The sequence below is a fragment of the Amblyomma mixtum genome, chromosome 3 (assembly GCF_055824585.1).
Source record: "Amblyomma mixtum isolate Tamu chromosome 3, ASM5582458v1, whole genome shotgun sequence".
Lineage (NCBI taxonomy): Eukaryota > Metazoa > Arthropoda > Arachnida > Ixodida > Ixodidae > Amblyomma > Amblyomma mixtum.
The window spans coordinates 90,315,998-90,339,263 of record NC_143014.1 but is presented as its reverse complement, the minus strand read 5'-3'; the positions used below and the strand labels follow the sequence as shown (position 1 = coordinate 90,339,263).

Below are 23,266 nucleotides of genomic sequence, written 5' to 3'. Positions count from 1 at the left end.
GTTGGACTTGCATGCTGCGGTACAGAACATACTGCAGGCAAGGATAAGGAACTCCTCAACAACATCAGCGCTCGCTTCCTAACAATATTGCGTTTGTGTAACAATGCTACACGCGTGACTGTGCCAGTAAGGGTTGTGCTTTGGGACTGAACATCAAATAGCCTACAGGCACCTTCAGAACTCATTTCTTTTTTTTTTTTGTAACCTCCATCACTTGTAACAGTTTAAGTTTTTCGATGCCATTTCACAAAAGCGCGCTCTCTGATTGTTGGCTACTATTAATCATGTTTACATCTGCCATTTTTCTGTCTCGCTGATCTGCTGAGGACGCGATTTAGGACCACAGAAGCATTGTATATATATGTGTACGGCTTGTAATAATTAATATTACATTACTACACTGATGATGCTAAAGTCACACTGTTTTAATAACACAGAAGAGTACAAATATTCATTAAGAAAAGATTACATCCTTTTGGTAAGTCAGCACACTTGACCGCTGCCTCATTTGCATTTTCGGAACACCGCATATAGTGTACACTTTGGTGTCATAATGTGCGTACAGAAATAGAGACTCAGCTAAAGACGGTATTCTGAAATAGTCATGCCAGACATGAGCCAGCTTTTTTGTGAGCCTACTTCTGAGATGCATTACTGGTCGTCTTTTCCACAGCTCAGAATTCGCTAGGAACGAAGCTGTTTATTTGCTCGACGGCTTTGCTCGCAGATTAGACGGAAGCCCACCGGGTGACGTATGCTCTACCAACTTGAGGATGACTTCCGGCTAGTTCCACGGTCGGTGCCAGTGGCTCGGGCTCAGGTGACGCACATTCGCTTATCGGTCAGCCGCGGAATTACAAACGAATGTTTTACAGCGGTTAAATGCGCTCCATCTACACAAAGGAGCTCCCCTCGCCCGCCGCTTCCTGGAATAATTGTGCGAACGGTGTAATCACCGAGCACTACAACTGGCTCAAAGCTAGATTACGGGCTTAACGCGATAAGAATGGAGTCCGTTCTACGAATGAGACGGCGCATACTAGGCAAGAATATGGCGGAAGAGGTCGTTCATTAATAACAACGGACTCAGCGAGCAGTGCTTACGCGTAGAGCATCCGCGGCTTCGTCTTTGGCACTAAAGAGTGGCTATCTCGGACGAGCGCAAGCTTCGGCATGACGTTCGTTGACAACACGATAGAGCGAGATGGTTTAGAATAACTTCGTGTTGGGCTAGATGGAGCATGTTGTAACAAAAGAACTGTATCGCAAGCAAGACGAACACAAGAAAGGACCACACAGGACTAGGTAGCGCTAAACTTCATCTAACTTTATTCACTGACAGCGCAGCAAATATAAGGAGAAAACCCGGACATGCGTAGATACCAGTTTCCACACAACACTATCAACACAACCGTTCAAGATATGCCATTTCTGATTTGAAGAGGGTGACAGACGCATCACTAACACAAAATACACCTCTCTTATATGAAATGCCTCCAGCTATAGGAGGCATTTATTGGAGACATTTATTGGAGGCAACTATTGGAGGCATGTTAGCGGTACGTCTGTGACCCTCTTCAAATCGGAAATGTCGTATCTTGAACGGTTCTGTTGGTAGTGTTGTGTGGGAACTGGTATCTGCGCATTTCCAGGGTTTTTCCTTGTATTTGCAGCGCTGCCAGTGAATAAAGTTAGATGAAGTTTAGCGCTAGCCTTGTGTAGTCCTTTCTTGTGTTCGTCTTGTTTGCGCTATAGTTCTTTTGTTACACTATAGAGCGAGGTTTTTCATCATAGCCAGTAGCCGTCTCTTCAGTGCCGGTTAAAGCATAGCTACTAGCCGTCACTAGTCGTCTTTTGCAGTGCCGGTGAAGGCAAAAACGAAGGCAGAAAAGGGAGACGAACTACACGCAGGCTGACGTGTTCCAGAAACAACAAAAGAAAATGTATCCGCGACTGAATTTGTTAGACCGTTAGTGCGCAAAATTAAGAAAAAAAAACAATCCTTCTTTATTGACCGGTGCACATGAAACGCTCAGTAGCAGACAACAGTGCGACAGCCTTGGCTCCGTCTAATTGCGAAGTATTCTAATGCGCTAATAGCAGCTCTGCGAGTCTGCTCAGCAATTATCGACGCCCGCTCTGACGTTTAGAGCAGCATGCGGGAAGGCAGAGCATGCGGACGATCGTTGTTAAAAGTTTTAGGGCCAGCGCGACCGTGGCCAGAGAGTGTTGCCGAACGGGGACGCTGTTACCGGTGGCGCCCGTCGGTGTCGAGATTGCGCCGGGCGAGAGGGCACATCCCTCTCGCTCTCACCAGCCCCCACTGTTAGCAAGAACCCGACAGCGAGAGGGACATGTCTCCTCGCATGGTACAATCTCGACACCGGTGGATGCAGCGGGCAGCGCTTCCGCTTCGGCAAAGGTCATGGCGGGCTCCAAACTTTTGACAATGACTGTACAGTCGCCAGCACGCTTGTCTAGAGCGTTCTAGCGGTGTATTCTGGAGCAAACAAAGTGAAATTTTAACTTAGCTGCTCTATAAATCGCACACTGCTATTACAAGGGCAAATCGTGTGTTTATGCTGCTTCCCTTCAGGGTAAGCGTGGTCTTTAGAACCAAACACCTGCTTGAATATCTCGCTTCCTTTCTGCGGCAGGGCGGCGTTCGAGCGCTCTAGACAGCCGCGCTGACGGCTGTACATGTGAATGGTGCAGTGTATGCACGTTTGGCGTGTGGGTATATGAGCTCGGGAGTCAAATTTTCCTACATGAACGAAACGAAGCGCTCATGAAGATCACGTCATGTGTAGTTTTTCTCTGTAGTTTTTGTTGGAAATCTTCCGGCAGACTAATTTTCGCTTTTCGTTTCTTTGTACCAAAAGTGTTGTTACGGTGAAGCCTTCGGCGGCTAGTAGTCGCGAAGCTATAGTGGGCTCTAGAAACAATAGCTTCTGTTTTGCAGCAAGGGCAGCTCACTCGGATTAGCAAGGTCAGTAAATGACAAAACAGCCTCCTAATTAACAAATATCGCATATGCGACCAAACTTTTAATCCAAAATTCCTCTTTAAAGCGCACTATATACTCGCTCTCAAAACTTGTTGGCAATAGAACGGAAGAAGCTGCATGTGCGACACGGCGGGGATGAGGCTGGCTCGCGAAGGTGCGCGAGGACAGCACACCTGTGGAAGCCCTCGCCTCGCTGTAGTAGCCTCCACTACTCTGCGAGAGAGTTGAGAGACGGAAGCACAACTGCGTTTTGTTGTGCAACCGTAACAAGTGCCGCCACTTGAAAGGAATGTCTAGCTTTTAGAACGCTAGGCCGAATAGTTAGTTTCTGCAAGGATGGATTAGTGGATTGCGGGGTTTTGAGATGCAGTAAAAAAAAAAAAAACTTACGTGAAAAGGAGGAGCTGCCGCACTCACGAACCTTGCACGCCAGCGCTCAATAATCGTTATTTTTCTCCTAACTAGCTGGTTATGCACGGAGCTGGTGCGTTGTTATCGAGTGAAGATAAAGACAGTCGCCATAATCTGCACTACATTAACCTGCGCTGCCAATGCATCGCAGCCAATGAGGTTGCGCTGGGATAGGTAGTCTACAGAAGTGGCCCAGTGCCGGCGTTACGCAATGGTGCTTCTTCATTCAATCCTACAACAGCGTTATCATCCACCATGTCGACTAGTCCTAACCTAATGATAAGGTGACACAGTGACGCTGGACCCAGTGACAAAGTGCAGAAGCAATCAGACAGAAATAATTTTCTAATATTATTGCGATCCTGTACTTCCCCAGAATAACTGCTTTCTACCTACTGTTCTGCCTTTGGTGTTCGTTCGCCAAATCCAGTGTGGGATCCCGATACCAGTGGCTTATCAACCTAGTTTTACATGGTTGCCTCTGTGAATGAATTTCTCCGGGTAAACTTTGTCGGTGTATTATGTAGTAGCCCAAGACTACCCCACCTCTCACTCCCCTCCACTCTACTGGACAAAAACGGTGCTGTCCTATTAGGCCTGTGCCGTCAGATAGACGGGGATCCGTGGGTGCCGGCTTTCCAAAATGTGCCAACTCTGGCCGCGTGACTAGGCGGTCCTGAGAGGGGACGCATTCGGAGAACAAAGGTCGGGGAATTTTTAAGTTTCATTTTTTCGTGGAGAAGGGCTTAGATGCGTGAATGCATGAGTGAAATTGTTTTTTTTTTAATAAAATGGAGAAAACTCTCCGGGTATAACCCCTGTAGTCCTGGTTCTCAATGACGGCGGCGACCAGGGGCTTTGATACGTTTGGGTATTGGATACGTTTGGGTATTAGATACGTTTGGGTATTGGAGAGGGATTGATGTGAGGTGAAAACTGCGCCGTTTCTGCAGCATCAATCACATACCAAAATGGCTACGATTTCGTTGGTGCTTTTCTACCGTCGCATTTACATGTGTGCAGTAAAGGTATACGACGGGCGCTCGATTCCGTCATTTATCTTTCCTCTATAACAAGTGTCCCTTTTTGTTGTTAGTGCGGACTTCATGATACTTTCTTTAAGTACAGTATTTGTATTAGCGTGCACAAGAGAAGCATTGAGGGTGGACTGACCTCATAAGAAAATCTCTTGACTTATTTGGTTCTTGGGAGTACGCAGCGGGACGAACAGCCGTCAGATGTGGGCAGCAGTGCGGGGTGCGCTGGGACCGCTGGGCTGCTCCTGGCAACGAAAATACAATGGAAATAACGGGTTAAACAGACCGTTGGACGCAAGAACCAAGCAGTAGTAGCTGAGAGAATGGGAGGAAAACGCGTGTGAAGAAAAGCTTTTTGGAAGAGAAGAAATTCTTAGTGCGTCAACGGCTATAAACAGCGCTCTTCCAATAGGTTTTATTTTGTTCCCTTTTCTTCATTTTTATATAAAGTACTTTCATCCAAAACCGTACATCTGGGCTTGGCCTATTTCTTTTCACTGCTGCTTGAGGTACATTTGAACTGAGGAAGGAACAAATCACTAAAACCATTTTTAGTGAAAGCGTACAGATGCAACGCTACAGCCTTCTACGCGGCTTATTTCGGCTAAATAGTATCGAATCATATCAACTCAAAGTTTTTTTTCCATAACTTGAATAATCATATAAGCTGAAAGTTGTACAACGGACCGAACAGCTTTTGAAGACTCATGAAACCACTTAATTTATGGCAGCAGACAAGACAAGGATTTACAGAATTCAAGAACAATCACCCAGATTGTAAGCAAGACATACTACATCAGTAGCACACAACATGGAGGATCATGTAAAGGGTTTATCAATAAAGAAAGCAACAGAACAATTTAAAAACACGAGTTTAAACCACCCAACTTTAGAAAAACTTGAATAAAAAATGAAGTGACAATACGTTCTTGGAAATTTTGTTTTATTTTTCAGCGGGAAAACGTGCAGAGAAAAAAGCAAGCGAGAAAAATGTGGTCGCCTACACTATGACCAAATCGTAAGAAATCTATATAAATTCGTGCTTAGTTTTTGGAGTGAAACAAAACGGGCGCTTGATCAATACTTTTTAAAACCATGGCGGGTGTTTCACCAGGTGAAATGAAAATAGTAAATGCTTGCGTCCGCCTGCTATTATAAGGAAGGCGATGAGAGCAAGTAATCAAATTCGATGAGCTGGTGGAGTTTATAAACCACCTTGTTTCCTTCAGCCTAGCTGCTGCAAATTTTGTTCGTTTCAGTATTCGAAGCAGATGCCCTCAGATCAGATTCATCCTTGATCAATAGTATTAAGATGGAAGTCCACCTTATTCCAGATTTTTCCTGTTTGGCGCTCTGAGGCAGATGTGTCCGTTTCACTTTTGCAACAAAGAACATTACGACTGTAATGATACAAATTTTATACACCCCAGATTCAGCCCCTAAATAATGGATATTCTGAGACAGACGCTGTCGCCTGCAGCTGCACCATTTAAATCCCTGAACCAAAATATTGCTTTACGCTAGTATACCTGCACTGAGTATCAAGAAGTCTTCCCGTGCATGGCCATCCGTTTTTGGAAATGTATACTTTGTACAGCTTTCTTCGGAATAATTATTTGCGCACAAGGCAACCAGGGGATACTTTAATACCGCAAATAAAGATCAGTGTGGTTTATGGCTTTCCGCTTTGTTACAGAGCCAGAACCAAAGAAACAGTGCATGCTATTCAATCGCATTCATAAAAGCAACGAACTTCTTGCACATTTCGATCTGGTTTGTCTAGCAAAGCCCCTGCGCAAGAGTCAGCTCCTTAGAGCCTTGGTCGGGCTCGACGGGTGAGTAATAGCGACACTAAATCTCGCTTGATTACGCGCGCACAATAAAGAATATCTTCTTATGTAGCCGCCTCCTCCGTACTGCCGCTACAGAAGAAAGGGCTGGGGGGAAAGTGGGGTGGGGAGCATTTCGAAGAACTTTAGTGAGCAACGGCGGTGGCGTATCGTGAATCCCGTGCCTGTATTGTCTGCAAGGGCTAATATAGTGGGTGCTCACTAGGGCAAAAAATAAATCTCCGAGACGCCTGTGGCCATATAGGATTGAGTCAACGCATTGCGCTACTGACTAAACGCTACGTCACGTAGCTCTCTTCATTTCCTTTTACTACCCGCAGTAACAAGGTCTCATTCAGTGCGAGTCCAGAGGGCAAGGGCTTCCATAAAACATTGTATTTTATCAAACCCTGGCCGGCACTTCAGTACAACGCAATCCATATACGCAATACTGTAGGAGAAAGTGATATTGAATGGCGCCCGCTGAATCTTACAAAACTCGCAGCGGTCGACGTCTTCGGCCGCAGACTAGAGCGAATAAATGATTTATTTTTCATAAATAGAGTAAAAGCTAGAGAAAAAGTATATAAGCAAAACTTTTCAATATCATTCCTCGGCGCACTTTCTGGTCGTCGAGCAACTTTGTTCTTCTTGCTCGCGCGCGCTGAGGAAAATATATTGAGGGATTTCGTCGCGTGAGGAACTCCGCACCTAATTTAATTCAGTGTAAGTGCTCGGAAGCCGTATCTGAACCCCTTCACCATGATTTTGCTTCTTGCCAGACTGCCAAGCGGTTGCCTTTCTACGAACGCTGGGTTCTGCCCATTCGTTGTCGCACGAGGGCAGCACATTTTATTAGCCAGCAGCTGCGTTTGAGTTAGGTTAAACAATTCTCATCAAACTCTGCAACGTGAGCAGGTGTTGATATAGTGCTCCAATTAGGCGAGCGGTTCTGAGTGAAAATTTTGACAGCTTTAACGAATATGGGAAGATCTGCGTTAGAAGGATAAAATTTCTACCTTTGCTTTTGTGTTCCTTGCAAAAGCAAATTATTCGTCGGCAATCGGAACCAATCAATGACTTACAGAAGTGTGGTTGCTTGCTGAATGCTCGTGCCTGGTTGTACGGTAATGCTTCAGTGAAGAGCATTGTTTATTATTTTAAGTTTCAAAGGCACTTTGGCACGAATACGTGGCCCGTAAACCAACCTTAACGTAAAAGACTCGATAACCCTTTTGATTCCGGATGCCTGCTGGACTAATAGAGGTTGTGTGGATACTACGACGAACATAAGAATATTTTCTTTCAATTAGGCAGTGTGCAAACTTCCCTTCACGTTATATTTTGCTGGCAGTATGTCAATAAAATAAATTATTCCATTGTAGCATTGGTTGAAAAATGAAAGATAAATTAGTTTGACGAGCAGTTCGCCTAAATTGCATACATATGAAGCATAAAGGCCTCACCAGACGCCGGAAACCGGAAGCTCGAAGCACTTTCGGGGTCACGCGGTCACACTACCGCCGAGTGTGACGAATTGTGATGAATTTAAAGCCAAATCGTGTAAAATAATGCGCCTTGAAGATGCAGAATGTAAAACTGTATCATATCAGTGCTTATAGAGTCAAAGACAATTACCGTTATTTCAAAAAAGGGCAAATCTCAACTTTCAGAGAGTATGACGCCATATACAAAATGAGATGTGACGACACAAAACGTCATCACTCGGAGCTATTCGGAGCACACTCGGAGCCACTCGAAACCAATGAGCGCGCGGAGCGGTTGCTCTTGCCTGTCTTCGCGTGATCTTCGGGCGACCGGACGTGTGATGGAACCAGGACCAACTGCGTCGAGGGGTCTGATACTAGCGGAAAAGAAGCGTGCCGCAGCTACTGAACGGAAGTGACGGTCTCGTCAGAATAGTGCGGTGCATGAACTTGACGCAGCAGCAAAGCGCCAAGCTCGACAGTGCGATCCCATAGCGATTGCGAAGGACGCTGAGTGTATGCGACGGAAGCGCCAGGTAGGCGCCCAGCTGCAATAGAATGTGCAACAGCGCAAGGCTGTAGCCAAACGCGCCAAGCGCGATGGTGCAGGGGAGGCGAGACGCGAGAATCAGTTGCCGTCACCTTCCTTATGCTATCGCTAAAGTACGCCGAGGGGTTTTCTGGGCGGTGCTGTGAGTTTTTCCACCGCTTCCTATTTTTCTGGACTTATTCGCACAAGAACACCGAGCTAATTCCAGCAGAATATGCGCCAAAAGTAGTTTTATGACGGTTTCATCACAACACCGCATATGTGAGCCTGAATAAAAATTCTTGCCAGAGCGCTCTTTAATGCACCAATATTGCGCAGTTACAGTGGAGACTATAGAAAGCACCTTTTTCCTTTTTCTCCACTCCGTTCAGACAACGCTATCAAGGTAACTGATAATGGTCGTTGCAAACTTTCGCGGGACGTACAAAACGTGATCGCTCACTTTTCGTCTTAACTTTTTCCATTCGAACTTAAGAAGTGTCTCCTCTGGAGGAAGCCTAGAGGAACCCAGTATGGCGGTTGAGTAGTGCACGGTTAATTTGCCTGGGAAGCACCTAGAGAGAAGCGAAGGTTTATTTCGCGCACAAGAGGCTGCGTGAACGAAAAAAAAAAACGAAGCAGAAAATCAGCGCGTGGCAGCATTCAACGAGAGGTCAGAGTGGCGCACCATGTTCAACCGCAACGACATTCCTTTCTGCGCCAAGTGTTTTTCTTTTTCTGCATCACAGCGCGGCGCTCTCTACCCAGAGGAGAGTGGAAGAGGAGAGAGGGGACAAAAGCCACGGGGCCATGAATACTGTCAGAAACAAGAGTGCCGAAAGCCACGGCCACTCTGTGTCCCACTGTTTTCCGCGTGTATATACCAAGGCTGGCGTCGACCGCGCGAGTGCGCCGCTGTGCGCAGAGTGGTTTCCGGACGACGCGCGCGCGAGCCACCATTAGATACAGCCGCGGACCCAGCGCCGTGTTAATAACGCGAGCGAAACTAACGATGATTATTGGGTGTCGTGTCGCAGTGGCTTCATAAATCTCGCGCACTGCCGAAGGCAACGTTATTGGGAAGAGGCGGGTCGATACAGACAGAGGCGCGTCGGCCCTCTAGAACCTGTGAGCGGCACGCCACGCCAAACGCGCTGTCTGCGCTGGCCGCGACCGCAGAGGGGGACAGTGCGTCGAGCCGAGTAGAGGAAAGCGCCCCCCCCCCCCCCCCCCCCCTTACAGACTATAGTCAGGATTTTAGGCGAAACATTAGTCTGTCTGAATTAGAGAAAAGTCAACGTCGGCCGTTAAGCGGCACGTATCGAGGAATGAAACAAGGGCCGAAGGAAGACTGATTGCAGCGACGGCTAGTATACGAGTGGCTCAATTTGTCCCCTCAGTGCAATTCGGGGAAGAGTTTATATTGCTATTTCATCACAAGGCTACGCAGCCCGCAGAGGCCGAAAGTTGAGCGAAAGTAGGCGGTATAAGTGTAGCGAAAGGAAAGCCGAGGCAGCTCCTTAACAAAGTTAATCAAGCCACTCAAGGCGGAGGCAGTACTCCGAGAACCTCTTTCTGCCGGAGTCTCTGTGTCGAAATTCTCAAAGCACCGATAGTTTCCGTGCCTCCACTTTTTTTTTACTCTACGTTTTTTTTCTTTCGTTTCTTTTCCTCTCATTGCAGTAAATATGCCTGTTTTTGTTATTGCTTTCTTCGTTATCGATGGAAAACAAGTAAATCGTTAGCAAGGAAACTTTCTGAGTGGAGTTAATCATTTTTGTTTCCAGCTCTACCGGCAGCCTGAAACTCTGCACGCTGATTTTTTTTAACCTTTAAGGATTTTTATTTTAAAAACAGTGAGTGGTACGTCCGTATCGTCTGTTGAGCTGGTTTGTAGAGCCAGGTGCACGTTATGTACCTCATATGGATCAATAATTAGATGACTGATTAACTTTGAAGAAATAATTATTTTATTTATTTTAGGGGGAAAGGTTACATTGTGAAATTGATGGCCGTCAACATCGAAGGTGCGCGCTGTTTTTAAATTTTCTTAATGGGCAATGCATTTCGAAATATACGCGTCAAAAATACGCGTCTGAAAGCTCGTTCAGTTGACTTTCCCGCTGTGGATAATTATAAAATGGCGTCTGTCACACTTTTTATGCAGCAAATACAGGCAATGTTAGTGTATTCCACGATGTACAAGTCAGTTTGATTTCGGCCACGACACACGACACCACGAGCAGCGACGCAATAATATAATTAGGTAATGAGGAAAGCTAACTCGACAAGCTTTGAAATGCGTATTTTTGGCTTTAGATATCTAGAACCACACTGCCGATTAAAAAAGTTTAAAAACGGGGCTCACCTTCGATGTTGGCAGCCATCAATTTCTAAATATAAAATAAAAAATATCGTGGTTTATCTAGGTTTAGTTCGTGGTTTATTTAAAGTTAATTAATCGTCTAATTACCAATTCATATCCAGTACATAATGTCCGCCTGGCTGTACAATCCACCTCAACAGACCGCACCGACCTATCTCTCAAAGTCTCAAAGTTTTTAAAATTAAAAATATGTAAAAGTTAAAAAAGGCGACCTGTATGTTCTCATTCCCACTATGAGTTCAGCTTACTTTTAAACTTTGGTAACTCTTTTCTTAATTAATTTTGTTGCTCAAAAACGCGAATTCTATGCTTTCGTGGCATGCCACAGTGTTTATAGCTTGTTTTTTTTTTTTTTTTTTTGGTGAAAGCAGAAGAAATGTCCCCGTCTGCGCCCTTCGCATTTGCTCGCCCGCACCGGTCACTCCGACAAGCTTGAGTGCTAATTATATTTGCACGTTTCGTGATGGCTCAGTGGTTATGGCGCTAGGCTGCTGACCCGAAAGACACGGGTTCGATCCCGGCCGCAGCGGTCGAATTTCGATGGAGGCGAAGTTCTAGAGGCCCGTGTACTGTGCGATGTCAGTGCACGTTAAAGAACACCAGGTGGTCGAAATTTTCCGCAGCTCTTCACTACGGCGTCTCTCATAGCCTGAGTCGCCTTGGGACGTTTAACTCCCATAAACCAACAAAGAAAATGTACAAACCCCGCAATACCGTAACTGCGAAGTTGTTGGACTACTGCTGCCTGGCTCAGGGGAACAAAAAAAAAATAGGAAGCACAATGTTTGCAGAACGAACTGAAAACCGGGCTCTTGTGCTCTGAAATTCTACTCCAGATTGTAGTTTTCCTGCCCGAAAGCACACGTGCACCGAAAATCCCTGAATAAAATCTTTATACTGCCGTTGTATTAGGTAATGCGGCAATTTTAGCCAAGCAGGATCGCTGGCTATGTCTGCCTTCCTCTAGTCTTTGTATCGCTCTGCCGCTTCTACATTTGAAGTAGGAAACCTTGACCCACAAAAATAATTTTTCTGGCATTTTGCATTTAATGTTGCGTTTCGTAAACAATGGCGTTCAAGACGTATGGATAAAATAGGCAGGAAAGAATCGTTGACTTGATAGCTTGTTTGATCCAAGGAATCAGCAGATAAAAATTATCGGCATATTACTGCACGTTTATTTCCTGCATACATTCCTTGCTTGCTCGTTGTTTTTGCGGCTTCCCCTTATCTCTGCCGCACGCACTTAACTTATTTTCGAATAAATCTACGTAATGACGTGGCCATGTCTCTCAATTTCGTCTTGTTCTTTTCGTGGGCTGCTCATGGCATTTACCGATGCCGAAGTTCCCGTCGACAGCGGATTAGAGAGATAAAGAAAAAAAAATAGAAAAAATAGGAAGGAGTTAACGGCAGAAGAAGCTTATATAAAGAAAAAAAAAAGAAAAAAAGACGACTTTACTCCGAATAAAGACACGCATACACAAAACTGTGGAACTTGTTTTCGCGTCTCCCTCTCTCGAGTATCCGTGAAGAAGGATAGAAACAAATAAGTATTGGCGGCTCGAAACTTTAAATTGGCGGTTAAATGAAAACTGCAAGTAGACTTGTCCGGAGCAAAGGAAATTAGATTCTCGATCCCCCTCGACGCAATTAACTGCCGCTTCGATCTGAAGGGCGGCCGCACAGAGCATCTATCTGGGAGCGTGCGCTTCCCGAGGCGGCGGGGACAGAAAAAGCGCAGGCTGACAAGTTTTGCTTTGTCGTTTCGTTGTAAACAAGAAGGAAGAAGATGGGAAAACGTCCCAGTTTCGATTTCAGCTCCGCTGGCCCCCGTCCGAGAGTCTTCCATGGAGTGGACAGCCGAGACTTCTGAGAGAGTCTTTTATGCAGTATTCACGGTTTCCATTTGCGCGCCGATTCGAGGGAAAGTGGCGGCAGCGAGCGCGGCTCGGTCATTGCAGGCATCAAGGCCCTCTTATCCTCAACAGGCTTATTCTCGAAAACCAGCAGGGCCTAATCACTAGAATATCGAATTTCCTTCAACAAAAGCAGTGCTGCACATCATTGTGTCTCTTCGTATTCGAGGTCTGTCTGCATTTCTCTTATACTTTTACGAGCCCTTTTGCTGTAGCCTTAGAGTCCGGCAAGTACACTGGAGCCGTAATGGTTTGCTTGGAGAACGCGCTAGGGGGAGCTTGCAAGCAGGCACGCTTCAAGAGAACTGACCCAAGCAGCGCATTTTATTTTTCTGTGCTATAGGGATAAGGAAGCTATCATGAGATATTCATGGTAATCTATGGTTGCTATAGTTTCCACGCGCAGATAAATATTTTAAGCTAGCACGAGTGAATGCTGTGTATCAGGCTTACGACCAATGCTAGAAGGCGGAGGCGGCTGAGTTTAAAAAGCACGAACAGTGATGGCCCAGGAAGAAAAGTTACTATGCTGCTAAGAAGAGTTAAAAGGGAAAGAGATAGAGAGAGAAAGAGAGCGCTGGGAGGCGGATTACCCGCAGATCACAGACCCCAGCCAAACACACGGCACGAAACTTAGGATGCACACACCAACGGTTTTGGACGCCTTTTGTTCCCTTCATGTCCTGTGAAGCAAGAATTAAAAAAAAAATACGTCGTTTCTTGCCGAAAGTTTCAACAGTCAGGCGGCCACGCCTGGACGCGAAAAGCAGCAAAGCGGAAGGAAGAGGAAAGGTTGACATCAAGCTCGCAAACTACACTTGCAGGCGCTCGTGCGGAAGCCGTAACGCGACGGACGCGTCACTACTCGCACGCCCGCGTGCAGTCCGGAGCGATAACGTTAAATGTTTGTTGATGCTGCGCGTTCTAGAAAGCACCATAACCGAGCACTGAGGGACCCCCGTCTGCGACAGTTTGGCTGTCTCAACTGGCTGCGCAGTCGTTCATTCAGGTTCCTGCCGATGGAACATCAGGCTTCTGCTTAAACGTTACACTCCGTTTTGAGAAATGCTCTTGACCTAAATGCCCAGTATACAACGGTGGTAAGCTAGCGGTTTATGGTCATAATTATTAGGCATTCTTAGAGCTAGGCTTGGCGCAATAAAATTTTTTCATGTAGAAGTGCTAAACGGTACTAGCTATGTTTAGGTGGTTAAAGTTAGAGTTCAAGTTCATTATTCTTAACATATGCAAATTTCACACATAACATGTAATTCTTTATGAGGTCCCAAAGTTCGGAAACTATCTGGAGGACCTCCTAGTGGAAAGAGAGTGGTTTGAGTAATATACATGCAGCAAGCAAAGCAGAAATTAGTAAAATATGTACACAAAAAGAAACAAAATGTGACAGTGCAAAAAAAAAGCGACATAAAATAATTTTAAAAACAGTGCAAATAAACCACAGGCTTAAGCAATGCAAACGATCATAACATAAATACACAGCCCGTTACAGAACGTATACAAAACATGGTTTAGAAGGACGGAGTAGAGTTATATACTATAATAAAAAAAACAGTTAGGGCACAACACGGTACAATAAAGACATCATGGTACTAACCATGATTTAATGTGGTCATCGTAATTTATAGACGAAATTTTTTGAAAGGCGATGTAATGAATTATACGTTGCAAGAGATTGAATTGATAGGGTATGTTATTCCGTAAATATATTCTTGCAAACAAGATAGCGTACTTTTCACAATTAGTGCGTATCATAGGGAGGAGTAGGTTGAGGCTTTCAGAAAATCTGGTATTATTAGCATTGGAAAGATATGAAACGGTAAAGGCATCAGTAAACATCTCGCGATGAACGAGGCTGAACATGATGAGTGTGAGCTTATGAATGAATAACTTCCGAACCGGCCGGATATTTTTTATTAATATACAGTGGAGCAGAATGAGCGCGAGATGGGCTGAAGGCCATTAGTGGGAGTGCTTGGTTTTGAAGCCTCTGAACCTGGTTCAAATACACGGTAAAAAAAATGACCACATGTAGTAGGACAACTGGTTGTGAATATACGCATGGCAAAATGATAGGCTGATATGTTGTTGAAAGTAATATCGTGTTTTGATAACGATGTAAATGCAGAAAGAAATTATGTTTATACGTAATTTTTCAGGGTTAGGAATACTATTTCTCTTTTTGTTGTTTAACAAAACTCAGTTCCTCTAATGGCGTGAAATACCGCTAAAGGAACTTTAAGGGACCATAGGAAAATGCTTGCTGATGTGAAAGTTTGGTCGACGGAAGTTTGCTGTGATGAACGGAAATAAATATTGAGCCTGTTAAGAGAAGAATGGCGCGGCAGAAAAAGACGAGGACAAGAGGGTAACATATACAAAAGCGGTCTAAACCAAGGCGCTTAAGTGTGTGTTACTCTCTCGTCCTCGTCTTTTTCTGCTGCGCCATTCTTCGCTTAACATGTGTAAACTTGCCAAACTTTTACGCTTCTTAAATATTGAGCACTCAAATCGTTACCAAAGGGAAATATATAGGGAGACCGAAAACCGCTAGCATGTGTTGTGCACTTGGAACTTTAGTTAGAAAGCAGGCATTCTGCATTGAAATTTGGCGCTTATTGCTGATATCAACAGAAGTAACAAGCGAAAAGCTTTAGTTAAGATTGCATGGGGCGAAATGCAAGGTTTTTGCGGCTGTTAATAGCAAAGGGTATAAATATCAGCTTTGTGACGTAAAAAAAAAAATAAGTTCCCAGATCGGTATGCAGCCTCTGTTTTCCTCTTCTTGCCCTTTTTGTGATGTTTACACGTCACCTTTTGTTAAGACGGAGATCCAACTCACCCAGCTTACTGTTTTACTATGAAGCACCCTGCTACTCCAAAAGCGAATTCCATAATGCCGCTGCTCGAAACGCGATTGATGTCTGGTTGCAACTGCGACTGCGACTGAGGCCAATTCTCTAGCCAATTCACAGAACTACTGTTCAGGCTACAAGCTAGCTGAGTAGATCAAAGCAGAGCTGGCATCGTGCAGTTCCGGCATCGAAAGCGTGAGTGTGCGAAGGCTCGAAAGGCGCGATATTTCGGCATTGCAGCCTCCGCATTATGGCGAACAAAGATAAAAGACGGATCAAGAAAAGCATTTTAGTGTTGCGGAAAATGGTCGCTGATGGTGGTGGTGAAACTTTATTTCCAGCGGATGGAAAGGAGCGACACGAAGTCGCCCCCCGCTTAAACGGCGGCCGCTATCCCTTGGGCAGCGGCGGCGTCTTCAGCCAGCTGGAGGAGCTTGATCTGTGTCCCCGGGTCGGGGCTTAGCAATAGAGCCTCCCAATGAGCAGAGTCGGTAATGAACTGACCAGCGGGTAGGGACTGATGGCAGTTCCAGATCATATGATTTAGATCGGCTTTGCTATCAAAATTTTTGCATTTGTCTCAGTAGAGTCCTTCCGAATAGAAGCTACACAATTGGGGATTTGGATAGGTGTTAGTTTGAAGCTTACGCCAGGCTTTGACCTGTTGCTTGGAGAGCGTTTTATCTGCTGGGGGGGAATCTGAGTCTTGCAAGCCTGTAGTGCTGCAGGATTTCTCTGTAAGAAAACAACCTCTCCTTGCCGGAGTATAGGGCGGGTGGGCTGTACGACCCAGCTCGGCGGGACAGTTCTCGAGCTAGGTTATGAGCCGCCTCATTACCAGCAAGGGAGGCATGAGCAGGCGTCCAGATTAGGCGAATGCGCTGCGTGGGCTGATAATTTAGCATAATCCGTGTCGCTGAATTCAAGTTTGCTGTGCGCTGAAATTTGTCCAACCGAAACTCATTTGCATTGGTTAGAGTAGAGTTTCGAGGAGAGCTTTCGCAAAAGATATTTGAAAAGTTCGTTAAAGTGACATTCATCCAGAAGAAAATCACGACAGAGACAGAGGAGAAAGAAACACCGAGGAGAGGAAGCTAGCCATAAGGCATCTGGTTTAACGCTGTACACCGGAGCCGGGGTGAAAGTGGGGAGATAAAGAGATTTAAAGGAAGGAACATGGTGAAAAGAAAGCGACAACTCATTTTATCCACGAAAACGTACTGCGTGACTGAAATAATCAGGCAGGTTTTCAGAATCCATGCGTAGTAGCTCAAAGGGTCTAGGGCAAAATGAACGCAGCTTTCGTCTTATTTACAATGAATGGGAAAACGGCAGAAGGAAACTCTTCAACGACAGGAGAGGGTTTTTAAAAGAGAATGGCGCGACTGGCGCCACGTGTCTGTAATGCGTTAGGGTGGTAGAGAAACGCATATATTTTTAAGCTGACGCAACGCCTGCAATTCGGTGTTTTGACAGAATGTAGCCCTGAGGATGATTTGATTGCCCTGTTAAGCGAGATCAGTTCCGGCGCTCTGATAACCGAACAGACGTAGAGCCGAAGGCTACCACTCTACGCGCACTGCTGCAACGGTTTAAAGCTTTGAAGCAAGCCTCGCTATTGGCCTCTCCCTTCCTCTCACACACGCGCGCACGATAACGGGAACGGGTGCTCGCGGGGCTATATTTTCGCATACAATTGAAGCATGCGCGGTTTGAGACGAAGTAGAAGAACGGTGGGAAGGGCCGCCCGAGGAAACTGGCGCGCCAGCCTGTGACATCATTTTTGAGCTGGCTAAAAATAAGGCAAATGGCGCCCCGAGCTATTCAACCAACTTAAGAACAAAGATAACAAAATTTCCCCTGCCTAGCTGCGCTCTTGCGGTTGAGCAAGAAAGGACCGCTGGCATTGCGTACATCACCCTGGGGCGGGCGCTTCGTCGACCGTGAAGACGCTGCTTCAGGCTCATGACATTCCAAAGATAGCAATCGTCTCCGAAACCTGCCTCCTCTTGCAACTTTCCGGTGAACGCGGTTGTTAGAGTTTCCGGACTATTATTTTTTATTTTCCCCGTTTTCGTTTTGAGTAAGAGATGAAGAGTGCGAAATAGTGGCCGTACTTGGAAGCGCGTGCTAGTCTCTGGCGTTGTTAAAATGTCATAGTTTTCTTTTTTCAGCATGCGTGCACTAGTTAGGGTTGTACGAAACTGCGCTTCACTCTTGAGTTGAAAAAAGAAACAGAAAAAGAAGACATACGGCCCTCTAGCGCGCGTGTAGCAGTGTCGACTGCGGGAACAGCTATGTCGCGACTTTGCCTGGGCGAAAATAAGAGGTGTTTGTAGAGTATGCAAATTAAGGACGCCTGGCATACGGTGATGGGTCTGAACACGCCCATTGTGTCAGCAAGGAACGTGTTGTACCAGGCAGGCAAAACTTTTGCCAGCGAACAGCTCCTTTAGTACAGCTCTTAGAGAACTACAGTACGTTACCACATTCAAAGGGCCTTCACTGATATTTCGAAAGCGCGCCACTGCGACTATCCAGTGAGATAAGAGCTCGAGGTATGCCGGCTTTTGCACCGACCATTATATCGTACGCTTCATGAATGACAAATCTGCCATGGTTGTTTGAAGACTGTATTTATTTTCAGACCGGGTCGTGGGTTCAGCATCCGACTACAAGGGCCCCGTTTCGGATTATCGAGACTCGAAAAAGAAACGAATGCTGAAATTCCAATGCGTGGTCGAGTAGTTGTGGCGATTGGAATTAATCCACAGTCTGCCACTACACCGCTTAGCCTAGATGTAAGTTTGAGAGATTAGCTTTTTATAGCTGTTCATACGTTTCATCGTAGACGCGACAAAAATGTTATTCATGTAATCGGGAACAAAAAGGTTGGGATAAAAAAAAAAGCAGCTGCTTACGGAATATGAGCTGTATTCGGTTGGTACTGCGAGAGCACAAGGTGCGAACGCTACACCGAGTGTTGACAGCATTTTGCACTCAAATAGTAGTAGTTGCGAACTGTGCCAAACAATACAGGGGGATTTTTTTAACCCTCATATTAAAAAGTGTGAGAGATACGTCGATGAGGTCTGTTGAGCTGAATTGAACAGCAGGGTGAACATTACGCACCTGATATTGATCAAAAATTAGGTGAATAATTAACTTAAACTTACTACTAGTTTTTGTACTTTAATTTTAGGCGACAAGGTATATTGCGAAATTGATGGCCGTCAACAATGAAGATGAGTTGTGTTTATAAATTTTCTTACTAGGCATTTTGGTTGGAAATATTGAACTTCAAAAATACGCATTTGAAAGCTTGTTGAGTTGCTTCCCCCCAATATGTAATCATAAAATGGAGTCGCTGCGCGCGGTGTCATCGCCGAAATCAGGGTAACTTCTTCTGCGTCATCAAATACAATAACTTCGCCTGTATTTGCTGCATATAAAGTGCGCGAGACACCATTTTATTATTTCGCAATGCGGGAAAGCCAAATGAACGAGCTTTTAGAAGCGTATTTTTGGTGTTCTATATCTCGAACCACACTGCCGATTAAAAAAATTTAAAAACAGAGCTCACCTTCGACCTTGATGGCGATAAATTTAGCGCTATAACCTAGCCCTCTAAGTGAAAAATTAACAAGGTTATAAGTTATTTAAATTAATTAATCGTCTGATTATTGATCCACATGAAGTACATAATGTCATCCTTGCTTTACAATCACGCTTAACAGACTGCACCAACGCACCTCTCACATTTTTTAGAAAGAAAATCTTAAGGGTTAAAACTAAACCTGTATAACATATCAAAGGCCAAGGTATTTTTTTTTCGCCATGCACGTATTCGATCTTGAAACAGAGCAATGCTACAGGCCCGTTTTTGGAAGCTGGCTGCAAAGAAAAGCGTGTACACACTGACCAGCATTTAGGTAATGTGCTTAGGGGAATGCTCCGATGCGGAGTAGATACGAATTAATGGAGTAGTTACTGACAAGCATCCACCGAAGCGTAGTACAAAAGAAACTTCGCAGTTGAAAAAAAAATCTGTTGTGGTCCGGGGCCCAAGCCGGGGGCCGGGACCACAGCCTATCCGGGGCAGTCGTTCTAGCAAACAAACTAACCAACACGGCTAGTCGATGTCATGGCGAGGACGAATTGATCAAGAACTCGAAGTGGGAACGGTGATCTAAGGTGGATTAGATTCGAATTATGGGAGTAGTTACTCATTAGCATCCACCCTAGTGCAACCATATGAATACAACAAATAAAAAATGAACCAGTAATTTCGCACGCTGCACTGTCGCGACGAGACGACGTGCAGTGTAGCAGTCGGCGGGGGCCTGCCGTTGCAGCGAAGTGATTTCCTATACTTTGATTGATCATGCTACTCCTAGAACGTTTGGCTGGTTGCCTCGGGGACTGGAATGGCAGTCCGCTCGGCATGTGCGACGAACTGCGCAGGGACGCCAGGCTACCCGACACTGCGATAGGTAGGCGGTGCGTGCTCGGCTCGTTCGGTCAAGTTCTGAGCAGCAGTAATTGATTACAGTCGGAGGCAAATATGAGAAGCTGGAAAGAGGAACCAGCTTAATTGTGCTGATTCGCAGTGCACGGTAAAGAACCTAGGTATTTCTTCCCTGGGCTTTAATAAGGACAAAAAAAAAGCTGAAGGAATGCATGAAGCGTCCGAGCGTTTTGGCGAGTCGATGCACACATTCGGTGCCGAGGCTGGCGGCCGAACAGTTCATGTAACGTGGTAAGAATTCGCGATGACGAGTCGATGAAAGATGGCGGAAGCTTTCACGCTGTCGATCGAAGCTTCAGTGGATTAGCAGGGAATGTGCGGCCGCTACTTATTGGTCATATCAACAGACGATGTGTTGTTGTTATTATTATTATTATTATTGTTGCTGTTGTTGTTTTCCTTAAATAGAGGGCCATGCTGTCAGCAAAGTTCACGGTGGCCAGACATAACAGGCCGTTCCTTCAAATATAAATACATCATTCAAAACAATACTAGTTCGGATCATGTTTCTGTCTTCAAAAAACGATGCAGCGTTTAGGAGGTAGAGTTGGCAGCAGCAGATCAAATCCCTAAGTCACGGTGCTGTTCACAAGCTGAGAAGTGTTCTCATTGGGCAGCCCTTTGGATACCGTACCTTCGGTCATCGGGATTAGCCAGTGCTGGGGTGCCGCGCCCACCAATAAGAGATCTTAACACGTGAATTGCCTTAGAAATAAATTAGGCCCCTGCTTCTCTGGTGTTAGCTTTAGCTTCAAGAGCTCCGTACAGTCTACCTTTCGACGCAGAACTAGGGCATGGAGCTCCTATTTATATCCGCATACTTCAACAGATATATTGGCGGCGTAATAATAATTTATTTACGAGCATCCTTGTTATGAAAATGCCTTACCAAGATTTAGTCTTAAGATACAAGTGTCCCGGTCTGACCAAGCAGGTAAGCACAGCAATCATCTCCTCGCACACGTCGGACCCTTTGAATAAGATACGCACACTGGTCGCCGGGCGCCACATTCAGCAGTGTCGACGTTTGTCATCCAGTATGAAATCAAGGGAGGAAATGCTCTCCATTCTACTCTTGGTGGAGGATAATCACTGGACTACCTTTCAAGTAGGTAGGGATCAGTATACGGCTCATATAGTTCATGCATAAGCTACAAAAGCGATCGACATGCACCCATTGTGTTCAGGTTATATACCACGTGTGACAAATCAAGATAGCTATTGAGTTCAGTTTACTGTAACCTCGCGCAGCCATTATTTCTTTTCAGTCCGGCATCTAGATTTTGCAGAAAACGTAACTGACGTTTTCCTTCCGGAAACACGAGGAAATCATAAAAAACTAAGTCACCCCTACACAGTAGCATAACATGCAAGCCAAAGTCGCTTATTTGTGGTGCTGTAGGACCAATCAGGAGCTCCCTTCCTCACTGACGATTTAAAAAATGAAATTTAATTTGTTGGATCTGCTTCTAACAAACACCGACCGTATCCAGCACACGCTCGATAATTCAAAATACGGAATGCACGCTAATTTGGGCTTTATTCACAGCCCGCGTCTGCTAGTTGATGTTTGCAGCCTTTAGTTGTAAGGGATAATGTCAAAACCTGAGTCCTTTTTAGCTGTCCTACATATCAAGAACAACTTTTCTCCTTTCTGCGTGACACGCGTGGCGGGGCTGTATGCTTTTGCTATGTATCGAGAAATTCGCGTAGCGAAAGCGCTGCCACGACCGTGCTCCCAACATGGGGCTTGCGGCCGGCGTCCTCAGCTGCGCAGATTGCACATGGGTAAGCTGGGAGGACCGGGGGCCGAAGCTATAGGCGCGTCGTTTTATGGCCTATACGGCGCCGCCAGGATCTGCACTCTTGTGCAACAGAAGGTGAATGATGGCGGCGTTTGACCCGCTGGCCGAAGGGCGCTGCCGTGCGCGTTCACTTCGCGGAGGCGGAAAATGGCCAGCGCGCAGCGGTGCCCGCCAATGGGCCCGTCGCTTGACTGCGCACGCATCGCGCTTCGTGCCCGGTCCGCTGGCTAGTCAGTCCCCGATAAGCGTGCTCGATAGAACGACGCTGTGGAACTGCTCTATCGCGCACTGCCGAGGCGCCGAACGAGAACACATGCTTCGCGGGCCCGTAGTAATAGTATGGAGTTTTGACTGCTTATTTAACTGCGCCCTATGACAGCCGCTCCGTTTTTTTTTCCTGCCATTTTTCTTTCTTCTTTTTTCTTCTCGCTGCGCTTATTGCGTGTAGCTCGCACACGACAAAGTGGTGTGCGTCACGGACAGTTATACAAGGTCTGTTTGGCAAGCATTTCCTTCTATTTCTTTTAGCAAACTTCCGCATAAAAAACAGGTAACAATAGTAATAGTTTGTCTCTGCAGGCAGTTAGCGGGTATACGCACGGATGAAAGCGGCGAGAGCTTTGCGCTTATCACTTTCCGCGATATTCTGCTCGTAAGCGCGACGCACCCCAACGTAGGGAAGATTATTCATGCTCACAGCATGACTAATTACTCGCGAAAGGGAGCCGTTTCTATCCACTGGCATCGCTCTTCTAACCCCCGCGGAGTTAATTGGCATGCCCGCGGTCGGCTTTCGGAACTGGCGAGTGTTTTCAATCTCCTGGATCAACCCGAACCGTTGTAAGCGCATCAGGTTTTAAACTATTGCCAAACAAATACAATCAGCTGTGCCGTACTTATTCTGTTCGCAAGTATTGGAAGTTCTGGATAGGAAAGCTGTTGCAATGAACGAGATGAGTTCGCCTGCCTTAATTTTTGTCCTGAGCCTGCCACATACAAAAAATCGCAAATGCCCGGGTTAAATTAGAGTTTTAGTCACAGGTGATATCGTGGGCTTATAAATTTCACCCATGTCAACTATTTTACCTGCTCAAAAATGGTCACCGGAAAGTGGCGGTCTGCAGCGTGCGACACATGACGTCCAAAGTGAGCAACTTCCATATTTTCCTTGCGGCGTTCGAAAGCTCCTTACCCGTATGGACGTAAATTGTGGTATTTATTTATTTGTCATGACTTTGCTCGTGTGTGCTCTGATGTTTGTTTTATCCACCGAAGTTTGACTTGAAATGGCTGCCTCATATAGTGCTACTTTTCTATTGCCATCTTTCCTTCGTCTGTATACTGCGTACAGTGCGTCTTTCACTTTATTTTGTGTATTGCAGGCCGCTTTATTTGGAGTACTTATGCTTGTAGTACCCTGCTGCAGTTATCATGCTACTATCATGCCATCATGTT

General features: G+C 45.6%; 1 protein-coding gene across 5 annotated transcripts in view; it reads right to left on the bottom strand.

Moving 5' to 3' along the window:
* Oamb (Octopamine receptor in mushroom bodies) overlaps positions 1–23,266 on the bottom strand; it is a 510,270-nt gene that overhangs the window by 359,690 nt on the left and 127,314 nt on the right. For 4 of the 5 annotated variants that reach the window (XM_089580076.1, XM_089580075.1, XM_089580073.1 and 1 more), the window contains exon 2: positions 4,592–4,700. The gene's annotated coding sequence lies outside the window, so the exon portion shown is untranslated. Of the gene's footprint in view, positions 1–4,591; positions 4,701–23,266 lie in introns of those variants that run through there. The other variant, XM_089580077.1, reaches the window with a different exon arrangement.